Raw genomic sequence first — 13,024 nt, forward strand, 5'->3', positions numbered from 1 at the left:
CAAAGGACAAAACCAACAAGTGGTTCAAAGGAGATAGATATATCCGATGACGAGCTAATGGAGGTTGAGACTCCAAACAAGGGCAACAAAGCAATGATCTCATTAGAAATAAAGAAGGGATATTATCCCTTTGGTCTAAATGAGGTCTTCAGCATTAATGTGATGAAATGTTATCCTGCTCCTTCAAACTATGTGTATAGAAGGTTAAATAAGGATTGGGTTCATATTTTGACCCAAGACTTTATTGAGGACCCAAAGCAAGAGGAGATACTTGCAATTTTGATGCCCTGTAATCGTACTACGAAACAACCCCTCATAAAAGGAGATATTCATAAAGTTGAATATTGGATTATCTCTGGTCAACACTCCATTAGTGCTGCAAAAAGCTTGCAGCCTCTAAATATGGCTAAAGTGACCCCTCAACTGCGTCAGCAATTTAGGTGTTCATGAGATCAATGATTGAAAACCCATAGATACATGATTCCTCCTAATATTTTGTGATATCTATAGTAAGGGGACTAACTTCTTACTTTGCAACTTTGCAGGCCTTTGTGGAGACCACGGAGCACACACTACATAAGAATTTTGTCAAAAATGATTTACACTTGCTTCTATGTGATGATGATGTATGGCAGAATTGGGTTAAGATCAAGAGGCTATATGCAAAAGGCTTGCTACCAAATACAAAGGGCAAAACTCAAACTGAAGGTCCCAAACTTCCAACTTTGAAGAGTGGGCAAATTCAGCCAGCAGGCACCAGGAACAGTCATGCTAGGCCCAACATTGTTTAGCTACATTTTAGGCCTTCAAAAGAGTGAAGTTTTGGACATTCAAACAGCACTTCTTGACAAGAGAATATTGCTTAAGAAGGGAAAGCAAACCCATCAAAGAATGGATATGGAGGAGATGGCTTGGAAGCTAAAAACAGATCGAGTGCTCATCAAAGATGCAATAACCGCCTTCTATTTTGATCTGACAAGGGAAAAGATGACTTGGGAACAGGTGTGTGAGACATATAAGCTAGGGGAGTATGAGTATAATCAATTGAGGATCTATAGCCAGTACTTTGTTAGGGACTCTCTCAATCGTTAAAAAAAAACCTTCACTTCCAAAAAGTGTAGTAACTTTACTCAATCACCTATATAGAGCATCTATGGGTATTGTATCTCAACAAGAGTCTATTCCTTGGACAATTAAGGGGGTGGGTTTTGATATGACAAAGATTATAACCTTATGTAGTGAAGAGCATGTACCATTTCAACTTGCAATCATGGACCTACATGGTACAAAGGAGCAGCTCTCATAAGAATTTTTCTCCAAGTTGGCACTTGCTTTGAACACACTAAACTCACAATATGAATATATTCTTGTGTGTTTTGTTGATTTCATCACCATTGGAATGCTTATCGAAGGGATTTCTAGCCAGTCAACAAAGGTACACTATGAATTTGGCGTGATCCATACACAAAAAGATGATGCCTTGATATCTGGAACAGTTGAGATTGCAACTGTTGTTCTTTTCATCAGCAAGGTTGACAAGTTTGAGGCCATTGATAAGGTTCTCATCTCAGGCTCTAGTGGCCAAAATAGAGGATTCATTTCATCGACAAAGGCTTTATTGACGGTCTCATCACAGGGTTTTGTCCTGAACACAGCTATGTTGACGTAGAGATATATTGTGGTGGAGTTGTGCTAGAGGAGAGCTTGCTAAAGAAGAGACGATGTATTGCTTTATGCAAAGATGATTTGGAAGCGATGGCATTAGAATCAAAGTGCTCTGCTCTTTTAGACGGTCACCCGTCCTTGCAAGAGTGGTGTGGTGCAAGTGGCGGCACAAAAAAAGCAAACGCTAGATGATGTAGAAAAAGAGAACCTTCAAAATCTTCACATTAACGACCTACCAAGTACAGAGGAGGAAGATGAAGGTGATGATCTTGCAAAAATGACACAGATGATGATAAAGAAGTTGGGGATGCTATAGACTTTGAAGATGCAGGGCAAAGGAAGGAAGAGGACCAAGGGAATGATGCTTTATTCAATGAGGATGCCGAAGACAATTTTGAAGATGTTGGAAGGCATGAAAATGATAATGAAGGTGGAAATGGTGATGATATATTGGATAGTGCAAAAGCCATGGAAGCTTCAAATGTTGGGGTTGCTATGGCCGTCGAGAAGATTGGGGATACAGATGTCAACAAGGCTTTCCATGCTCATAGCCCATCAAGCTCTCAACCAAAGAAAGGTAGAAAAGTGCACTGATAGTGCTTATGAATGTACAACGAATGGTGATCATTGAAAGGAGCTTATCAACAACTAATATTAACATAGGTCTTGTTCAAAAGTGTGGATTTGTTGAAATAATTATTAGTCTTTTGATTAATACATTGGGTTTTTTGGATTCACTTTTAACATTTTTCTATTAAAGTGAATATTTCTATTCTAATTATCCTTGATTTCATGCCAACGTCTGGTACAAATGATGATGCATACTAACTATTAAAAAATTACTCCATATCTTAGTGTAGCGGCGGTGAGGCTCAAACTTAAGTTTGAGCCATACCTCCACTTATGTCCAACCTTGGGGATGTCTTTCAACACAAGGCACAATCTCAAGTTGAGCGATTTTTACTTTGCCCTTGTAAGTGAGGCTCAAACTCAAGTTTGACCCTTATGTGTGGCAGGTAATATGATTCCTAATTCATTATGATACATCACTCAATGTTGAGTAATCTAAGTTTGGATACAAAGTATATGTGTAGATATAAAAATGACTAGTATTGTATTAGCCTTGGTGTATTATTTAAATCCTACAAGTAATAGCATTTTATTTTAATCTTATAGATATATACAAAGAAGGGAAAGACGAAGATAACATTGCTCAACTAGAACACCATCATGAAATCCGTACTAGAGAGATCAACTCTCATGATTCAAATGCTAGAAATAATGAAGACAACATGGTGGAGGTAGATCACATCGATGATTCAGCTTTGCAAACATCTTCAAGGCCTTCAAGTGATAGGACTAAAGAGACTTCAAGGCCTTCAAGTGATAACATTGCTCAACTAGAACACCATCATGAAATCCGTACTAGAGAGATCAACTCTCACATCGATGATTCAGCTTTGCAAACATCTTCAAGGCCTTCAAGTGATAGGACTAAAGAGACTAAGGACATTCCTGATTTGAAAGTTAATGTTAAGATTAGTGAGAATAAAGATAAGGTTAATGAAGAGCTTCAAGAGACTTTTGCAACCAAGGAGAGACAAGAAGATATTGTCGAACAAATTGATGAGGCTACATATGCTGCGAATAAAGGGAAAATAGTTGAAATCAAGGACTCTGTTTGGCAGAGGGTGTTAAAGAAATTGACAAGGCTACATATGCTACGAATAAAGAAAGAATAGCTAAAATCAAGGACTTTGCGGTAGAGAGTGCCAAAAAAACTAAAGGTAGATCTTTTTCAATAGGATGTTATTTAAGATGATTTATTCAGCAATTTTGTGTGTTAAAAAGTATGTTTCTCAGTGAGAGTTGTTTTTGCAGGTACAGCTGCTTCTAACAATCACAAGTCAAGTGCGCAAGAAATGTTGAGGAGCTACGTTCTGATACACAAAAGAGTAGGCCTCTAGGAAGTTTATATTCTTTTGAGAGAGATGGAGATAGATTAGTATTTCAGTCTTCACCAATCAATAGGGAAATGCAATCAAGTCTAGGAGCCATCATCATAGATGAGTATGGGAGCATGAAATGAAAGTAAACTTGTGGATGTTTTGTTGTAATTAGCTCTCATTGATAATATAGGATAACTTGTTTTAACATTGTTAAGTATGTAAACACATTAAAGTGTTATCATTCTTCACAGTATCGTACGCAGAAAATATTCCTTGTGCAATCACTATAAAAAAACATGCACTTATACTTGAACTTAATGGAGTTTTACTCAACAAGGAAGAGAAGAGGAATCTGCATTCGAATTGATATTGGTCGCACCACAGTTGTTGTTCGCCCCCCGGGTGTTTTGAATTTTTGGATGAGATTTGCCAATACTTTCATGTTGGTATTTGGTCCACCATGCTACACAAGAATGTTTGTGCCTATGTGAACACTCTTGAACAGTATGCACATAAGAAATATCATTTCTTTATGGTGTGGGGACAAGAAGAATGTTATATCCATAATCTTTGAAAAGTGTATAGGCTAGATAAGCCTACTGTTAAGGCTATGTTTAAACCTTTACTCAAGGTTTGGAATCAGTGCCAAGATATTTGCAAGAAGAAGAATACATTACTTATTGATGATAACCCTTTCAAGGGATATGTAATTCCAAAAGACAACTGTCTCTTCCCTGAAAGTTTTCAAGGAGGACACGACTACGTACTGTGCAATGACCTTCTACCCTACCTTTTAATTCTAAATAATACAAATGACATTAGGTCTATTATTTTGCTTAATCGGCTAGGTCAATCTCCTATTACACATGGTCTATTATTTTGCTTAATCGGCTAGGTCAATCTCCTATCACACATGGTCATAATCTATTTACCGATTTTCAAGATGTACTGGAAGAATGGCTCCAATTCACCTCCCAATTTTTGTGAGAAGAGCTCAACAAATATTCAGATGAAGTGGAAAACTCATCTTGTGCATCTTCACACTTACCATTGTATGGTGATAAGCTAAAGTATGTCCAATCAAGAGGGGAAAAAAGAGAAGTAGAATCCATAAGCAAGGATCTAGCAATGTTGGCATCCAAAGCTGGAGTACCATTACTATCCAAGACTAGCTAAGCTTGTTAAAAGTGTGTCACAAAACAAGGATTTTGAGTGATCAACACGCTATTGCTTATGCTACTCGCTTGGGATATGATCGTGGTCATCTCATAAGTGGAGTTGCAGAGCAAAAGCATACATATCAAGGCTACAAAAGGCTTACTTGAGCTTATGGGTTGTGCAACCATAGCTCCAACAATTGGTATCAGAGTAAGCATCGACTCCTTGAGCAGCGCCGTCACAACACCCTCGGACTCCCATTCTTTGATTGAGGTGAGTTCTCATGAGCATTTACAAGTCGCTATACTCTGCAAAACTAAGCATGTAGGGATTTTGTTATCGCAAGAATCCCATTTGAGGCATTTTGAAGCTCCATTTTTGCATTAGAAGTTTTGCATAGGTGTTTTCGTCATTTTCTATAGAAATTTCAACGATGCAATTTTCTATAAAATAGGCATATGTATACTATTGTGGATTGTGCTACATAGCACATGTTATTTTCTATTCAATATTTGCTTCATTACTACAGGCAACTTTCTAACTAGTTTTAGTCACTGGCCATGGCTAATAAAACAACAATGATAGATTTCTCATGTCTGCTGTGATGAAAAATTGGATCGAGATATAAATTACCCACTATGGGCATACATGATGCAACATGTTTTGGTTGCAAAAGGAGTGTGAAACATTGTGTAAGGTATAGATATACATCCAGGTTTTGTGGATGTAGGATCTATTGAGGTGCATGTACTTTCTCTCTCGCAAATGGCCACTTTCACTTTTAGAGAGAGAAAATCCTTGATAAAGTGCAAAACTTATCGAAATTAAATTTTAATGAAATTATCCCTCCCTTAAAATCATAGTCATCCTCCCTTAAAATTTTGATGAAATTATCCCTCCCTTAAAATCATAGTCATCCTCGATTATGCTTGTATCAAGTGAAAGGAAGCCCACTTATGCTCTAGATCCACATTTGAGCAAGAATACATTCTTGAACTAGTTGGCAAATCTAGTAGGTGTTTAGGAGACAAAGTCATTGCTAGACTATTCCTTGGAAACATTGGTGTACACACACAAAACATTTTAATGAACATTAGTAAAGAAGAGAAACATTGTATTAAATCTTTAAACATTTTTATACATCGATGTCTTGGTTATCATTTGAATCATGAAGGAACTTATAATCTTGCACAACAAGGCAAGAGTCTCCATCAATTGGGGTTTCTGCATCCATCTAGCATCTTCAAGTGTATAATTCTTTAACTCAATTAAATGCCTACGTATTATCTTACCACTTTGAAGAATGTTATCCTCATGCTACTTAGGGATGGCCTGAGGTCGTAGGATCTCCTTTTGGTCCTTAATCTTAGGGATGGCCTGAGGTCGTAGGATCTCCTTTTGGTCCTTAATCTTAGGAGGATCCTCTTCTATAGGGTCCATTGGAGGTGTACATTTAAGCGACTTAAGAAAACACACATGAAAGGCATTATGTATATGCCAATGCTCTAGAAACTTGAGTCTAAAAGACGTTTCATTGATTCTTTTAAGAATCTAAAATGGACCATAATACCTCTTAGCGAGCTTAGGGTAAATCTTCTGATGACCCGTGGGCCTTTCTACCAATCTTTCCCCGTCTTTTAATGTAAACAAGCATTGGGAAACTTGAGCAAGACCCATTCATCCTCTTTTAGCTATAGAGGCCTTTGATGCTTATCAGCAACTCGTTTTTGTTTTTGTTATGACACTTCAATTGCTTCTTTTATCTTTTTGATGTCATGCACATACTCATCAGCTGTGAATATGTTTTAATGCATCCTTAAGATAGGTGGAGGCTTTGGGCGGTGGTCTTCAACTATGTCAAATGAAGACTTCCCTATAGAGGTATACACCATGTTATTATATGAAAACTCTACTAATGGTAAGTATTTCTGCCATTGTTTACTTTGATCTTTCTCCGCAACATAGCTTTTGAGAAGATCAAAGATGATAGAATTCACAATCTCTATTTGCCCATCCGTTTGAGGGTGATAGGCCGACGAGAAATTGAGTCTAGTGACGAAATTTTCAAATAGCCCGCTCCAAAAGAGGCTTGTCATTCTTAGATTTCTATCAAAGACTATTGAACTTGGCCTCCCATGGTACTTGAAAATTTGGAATATGAATATGGTAGCCATGTGGTGTGACTTAGTAGTCTTCTTATAGGTATGAAATGAGCCTATTTACTAAATCGGTCTACCACTATCCATATACTTGTATTTCCATATGTATGGACTTGGGCAATCCAAAGATGAAGTCCATTGAAATACTCTCCCATGGAGCTTCTGGAATTGGAAATGGTTACAACAATCTAGGGGCTTTTCCTCTATCATACTTGACCTTTTAACATACCATACATTGTTTTATATAATCATGGATGTCCTTTTGCATAGAGGGCCAATAGAAGTAAGTTTCTATTGCTTGAGTAGTGGCTTGGATGCCACAATGCTCTTCATATGGTGGAGCATGAGACATACTTTATCTTCTCACCACGAAGTTCCTTGGTTACACATAATCGTGAACCATGCAAGAGGAATCTTTCCTTTAGTGAGAAAGGTTCATGGGCCTTGCTACTCTCTAAACCTACCATGATAGAGATATAGTCTTCATCTTGTGCATACTTGTCAATCATGCTTGCAAGATCATGTATGGAGATGGCATTTATTCTAGGTCTTCATGAGAGTGCATCCACAACCTCTTTTTGCTTTCCAAGGATGTGGGCTATGTGAAAATTAAATTGAGAGAGAAAATTAGCCCATCTCATTTGCTTGTCCTGAAAAGTTTGGTTTGCATAAGAAATTATTTAATGCTTTGGTGACCTGTATGTATTATGAAGGGTGTACCCAACAAGTAATGCTTGGATAATTGCAAGCAATTCTTTCTCATAGATTTCTAGTACTTGTTCTTTGTGAGTTCAGCCTTCTACTTTCATAAGCAATAGGATGTCCTTCTTGAGAAAGAATAACCCTAATGCTATCACCGCAAGCATCACAATGAACTTCAAAAGGCTTATTAAAATCAGCGAGACGAGTACCAAAAGTGGTTTTGCCATAAGCCTTTCCTTGAGCTCTTTAAAAGTAATGTCTTCTAAATTCATGGTCCATTGAAATTTGACCTTTTTCTTTGTCAAATCATGGAGTGGATCCACTATTATAGACAACTTTGAATAAAGTATCTATAATAAGAGCACATGCCAATAAAGCTTCTTAATTCATGAAGGTTCTTGGTTGTGGCCAGTCATCTATTACCTTAAGCTTCTCTGTATCCATTTGGATACCCTCCTTAGAGATAATATGACCAAGGTGTTGAGAAAACGTGGTGCTTATGCTAGATCAAGTGTGTGGAGGAAAAGAACTCACAAAATACAAGAACAATATCTTGCTTATTAAGTTGTTTATGAATACAACTAGGCCTTGCTCCATACAAAATGCCTCATAGCTCCACCTTTAAATAGATGAGCTGGTGGACCTTAAGTCCATTCACACTCACACCCTTCTCTTCCCCTTCTACATAACCTTAGTCCCTTAATACACCCCCTCAATACCAACTATGAAAGGATGGAATAGGTGGTATTGGACATAGGATGCCTTTATAACATTAGGCGTACAAGGTTTGGTATATAGGTGTGATTACATTGAGAATTAAAACAATTTCTCAGCAGAGGTAGAGGCTGATACAAAGTTTGCCTCTGACTCTTTGTTAGGACATTTAGAGGTGATATGTCCCAGTTGTTTACACTTGTTACATTTCATTTTGTTGGGATATTTGATCCAACAATTATTTGCCAAATTACCCACCTTTTTGCAATGGGCACATCTTACTTTGACCACTTGATGTGACAAAGCTTGTTTGATAGTCGATGAAGTGGTTGCATTTGAAGATTCAACTCCTCCCTTTGGCCTCTTTTCTTCATCAAAATGACTCCTTCAAGGGTGGGATTAGGTATGTTCTTCAGGGTGGTGACCAAGTTGGGGTACACCTTCTTGACTGCTTTGAGCAAAACAGCCACTGCATCATCTTCATCCATTCTCGCATTCACTGATGTAAGTTGAGCCATAAGGCCCTTCAAGTGAGAGATGAAGGATCCAATGCCATCTCCCTCTTTGAGTTCCAAGCTGAAAAATTCAATTTTAAGTGAGATCTTGGCATTCTTACCACGAGCTCCATAGAGCTTATCAAGCTCATCCCATTTCTCCTTTGCAGTCGGAAGCTGGTCCACGTGGTGAATGAGTGCCTCATCAAGATGAAGCATGATGATGGCTTGTGCCCTCTCATCATCTTCAATATCTTCAGCCTTTGTTCGATCAATAACCTTAGTGCCAGAGATGAATGGCCAAAAGCCTTTGGACATCATCTTGTACTTGACAAGGACTTGCCAAGTGTGGAAGCCCTCTCCCGAGAACTTCTTGATTTGAATGTTGTCCTTTGACATTGGGTATTGAAAGAGGTTATGAGAGAGTAATGGGCTGATTTATGAAGAAGAAAAAACCAAAAATTTATGATATTTAGGCTTAATTAGAAAGAGAGAGGCTTATGAGAGTGCAACAACCCTAATCAAGTCAAGAATGTTGCATAAATAGGAGATTAAAATAGTAATTTTATGGTTTAACACTTAGGGTTTGTGCCCAATTACTAATTTTGATGGGGATTAGCTGCATTAGTGTTAAAGAACACTTTGGTTGGTGATTAAGATCACCATTAGTGTTTAAAAAATATAATTAGTGCTTAAAAGCATATTTTTAGTGTCTAATGATACTTATTTTGGTGATTAGATTCACCATTAGTATTTAATAACACTCTTAGTATTTAAAAACACTTTATAATAACTTTCCTTTACTGGATTAGCAGCTTCATTAGTGTTAAACAACACTATTAGTGCTCATAAGCACATTTTGAAAAGCTTTGAAAGCTTGAAAGTGATGTTGATGATGGAGCTTGATGAGAATGAGGCTTATGGATACCTCATGTGGTTGGCACCGCTTCAAACTCAAGAGAAGGATCAGCAAAAATCATTGACATCATCACTTGGGTGATTAGAGCAAGGGGGGAAGGATTAGAGCAAGAAAAAAATCAAGTTGAAGCTTTAATGGAAAGCTTGCAAGGAGTTGAGGAGAGGCGATTGGTTTTTTTGCTGTAACGCGCGCGTCAGTGCACCATTGGAGCTCAAACTTGAGCTGTGAATAGGGGATAGAGTGGGATTCAAAAGCCCTCAAGTCCCATGGCTTATGATGGACTACACGTGGTGAATGGGTGTACGGCCAGCAGCGTAGCAGAAAATTGCACCGAGCTGCACCAGTGAGAATGCTGCAGCGTCAAGAAAGCCTAGCATGGCATAGAATGTTTAATCGGCGTCCCAGTGCAAACCTGACCAGCCACACCATACCCTGTTCCTACCGTATGAATTGAAGCGCCCAGGTCTCCTCCACGTTTCTTCAGTTGAGAGCTTCCCAAGATGAGGCCTCCACGAGTAGCTAGAGAGCCTCCACTGCCAGGGGGTTGAGCTCCACAAGTGAAGAGATAAGAAAAATGAGGAGAAATGACCTAATCTACACCACAAGAGTCCTAATCAACCTAGGCTCTAGATACCATGTTGAGAAAACATGGTGCTTATGCTAGATCAAGTATGTGGAGGAAAAGAACTCACAAAATACAAGAACAATATCTTGCTTATTAAGTTGTTTATGAATACAACTAGGCCTTGCTCCATACAAAATGCCTCATAGCTCCACCTTTAAATAGATGAGCTAGTGGACCTTAAGTCCATTCACACTCACACCCTTCTCTTCCCCTTCTACATAACCTTAGTCCCTTAATACAAGGTACCTTACATCATTAAGGAAGAACTCACTTTTCTTCCCATTTACATAAAGTCTATTAGCATGCAATTCTTCAAAAATTGCCTTTAAGTGCTTTGTGTTATTCCATTGTCCTGGAGTAGATGATAATATCATCAAAGAACACTCCAAATGTATGCCCTATGCTTTCTAAATAATCTTTCCATAAACCTATTATAGGTGGCTAGAGCATTGGTAAGGCCAAAGGGCATCACCACGTACTTATACAAGCTAAACAGTGTACGAAAAGCAATGTTATGGATGTCATGAGGTACTATCCTTATTTGATGATAGCCACTTTTAAGGTTTATCCTACTAAAGTAAGATGAACCTTGTAGCTTGTCAAAAATGTCCTCTCTATGAGGGACTAGAAATTGATTCTTGATTATGTTCTTGTTACTGTTCTTGTTACTGCATGATAGTCCACATCCATCTGCATTTAACATTTGTGGTCCACATCCACCTGCATTTAACATCCACATTACTGTTGGCCTTGATTATGGTAACCACGGCCACACGACCACCTCCTTGACCACCAGTACCATGTCCTCTACCTCTACCTCTATTCATGTAGAAGACTTGATCATAATTGTTTCTACCCTATGAAGATGACTCTTCAATAAGAGTCCTTTCCTCAAGAACTAATAAGGGGTTCAAATTTGCAAAATTGGGATTATTTTCCCATGTTTGAATTACGGTCTTGAAGTGCTTATACTCTTTCCCCAGCTACACAAGCATGCCTCAATCTTATCATCATCAACCATAGCACCAATAGATGCCAGGGATTCACAAATTTCTTTGATTTTTAATGTGCAATCATTGACTGATAGGTCCAATTTCTTGACTCCATTCAAGTCATCCTTCTTTGTCCCAAGACTTCTGTGAGCTTCATCAATTACTATTAGTGTGTCCCAAGACTTCTTTGGTGAACTAGCATCTTGGATATGCCCAATCATGCTGCCATGTATACTAGCAGATAACCAATACATCACCTTCCTTGCTCCTTGATTCCAATCCCTGAATGCTTTAACCTACGTGTTGTAGTACCATTCACCTCGAGCAACTCTGGTGCATCCTCTTGATCACCTTTAATGTACTCCCAATAGTTTTTTCCCATCAAGAAGTATCATTCTAAATTTCTAAGCATGGAAGTTACTCTTATCTAGCTTCTCACCCTAAGAATCAAGTTGATTCCATCACTGCTAGGACATTTCTATAGAGAATCAGAAATTTACACAATCTTTGCAATAGCAACCCAACTCTGTCTCACAACTTGTCACCACAATATGCATACATACACCCAATACACTGTATCACACTATTGTATAGGAGCTGTGAATACTACAACACCAACCAAGTTTCTTGTTGCAACACCAAAAATAGAGATTTGTAGAAACTTGTGCCTATGCATTACTACATGGAACGCACTCTGACTCCAAAACGGAGGCCTAAAAATACCTGGAATGCATTTGTGCCTTTAAAACTATAGTCCAAAGGACTGCACACTTTCTTGAGCTGCACAATCTCCCAGAATAAGCACCTCAATCGAAGATCATGGGGGGGTGTAGTACCAACACACAAGAGAGGAGAAATGGGGAGATTCTTACCCCCTCAACCTCTTCTTCCACTACTCTTGCTTGCTGCTCACAACTCCTTAGTCACAACCAGGCTCTAATATCATGAAAGAGATAGAGAAGGAGAGAGCTTGAGCTCTTGGAAGCACACACACATAACCAAGAGAGTACACAACATGGAAAATAAGAGAGAACTATAATAACATAAGGAAATATATGGAAAATAACCTAAGTACGACAAGACTTTGTTGATGACAAGTCTTTGTAAAGTCCAATTGTAGTATCACTGGCAATGATCCTTATGTCCGCTACCTCATGCCAGTGATAAATATGGGACAGGAGTCACCCATGCGAACCATGTGTTGAGCTTGATATCTCAACATTCACATCTTTACAGATATTGGATCAATCATTGAATGAATATATATGTTGGTAATTTAGTATATGATGATAATATGGTTTTACCTTACTGTATTCTCCAAATTTTTTTCTTAATTTATACTTATCACCTTTGTGATGCTAAGATTTGTTTTACTATTGATGCAAGTGTTTGAAATATGAAAGAAAATCTTACCTTGGGTTAAGATCAAAGTTATATGCTATGGCATACCTTGCTACACCTTATTGTGCCTTTCCCTTAGGCCTCTTAAATGCATTTTCAATGGAACTTTTATGACATCGAAATTACTCATGGTAACTAGGAACATAGTTATATGATTAGTATTTAGTATTGTAATAAGCTATTGATGCTTATGTTTGCTGGCTGGCTTAGTATACAGTAAACATACCTTTTAAGTTAAATCTTTGG

Source organism: Cibotium barometz, unplaced genomic scaffold, assembly GCF_041138505.1.
Source record: "Cibotium barometz isolate CiBa-2024 unplaced genomic scaffold, ASM4113850v1 ctg461, whole genome shotgun sequence".
Lineage (NCBI taxonomy): Eukaryota > Viridiplantae > Streptophyta > Polypodiopsida > Cyatheales > Cibotiaceae > Cibotium > Cibotium barometz.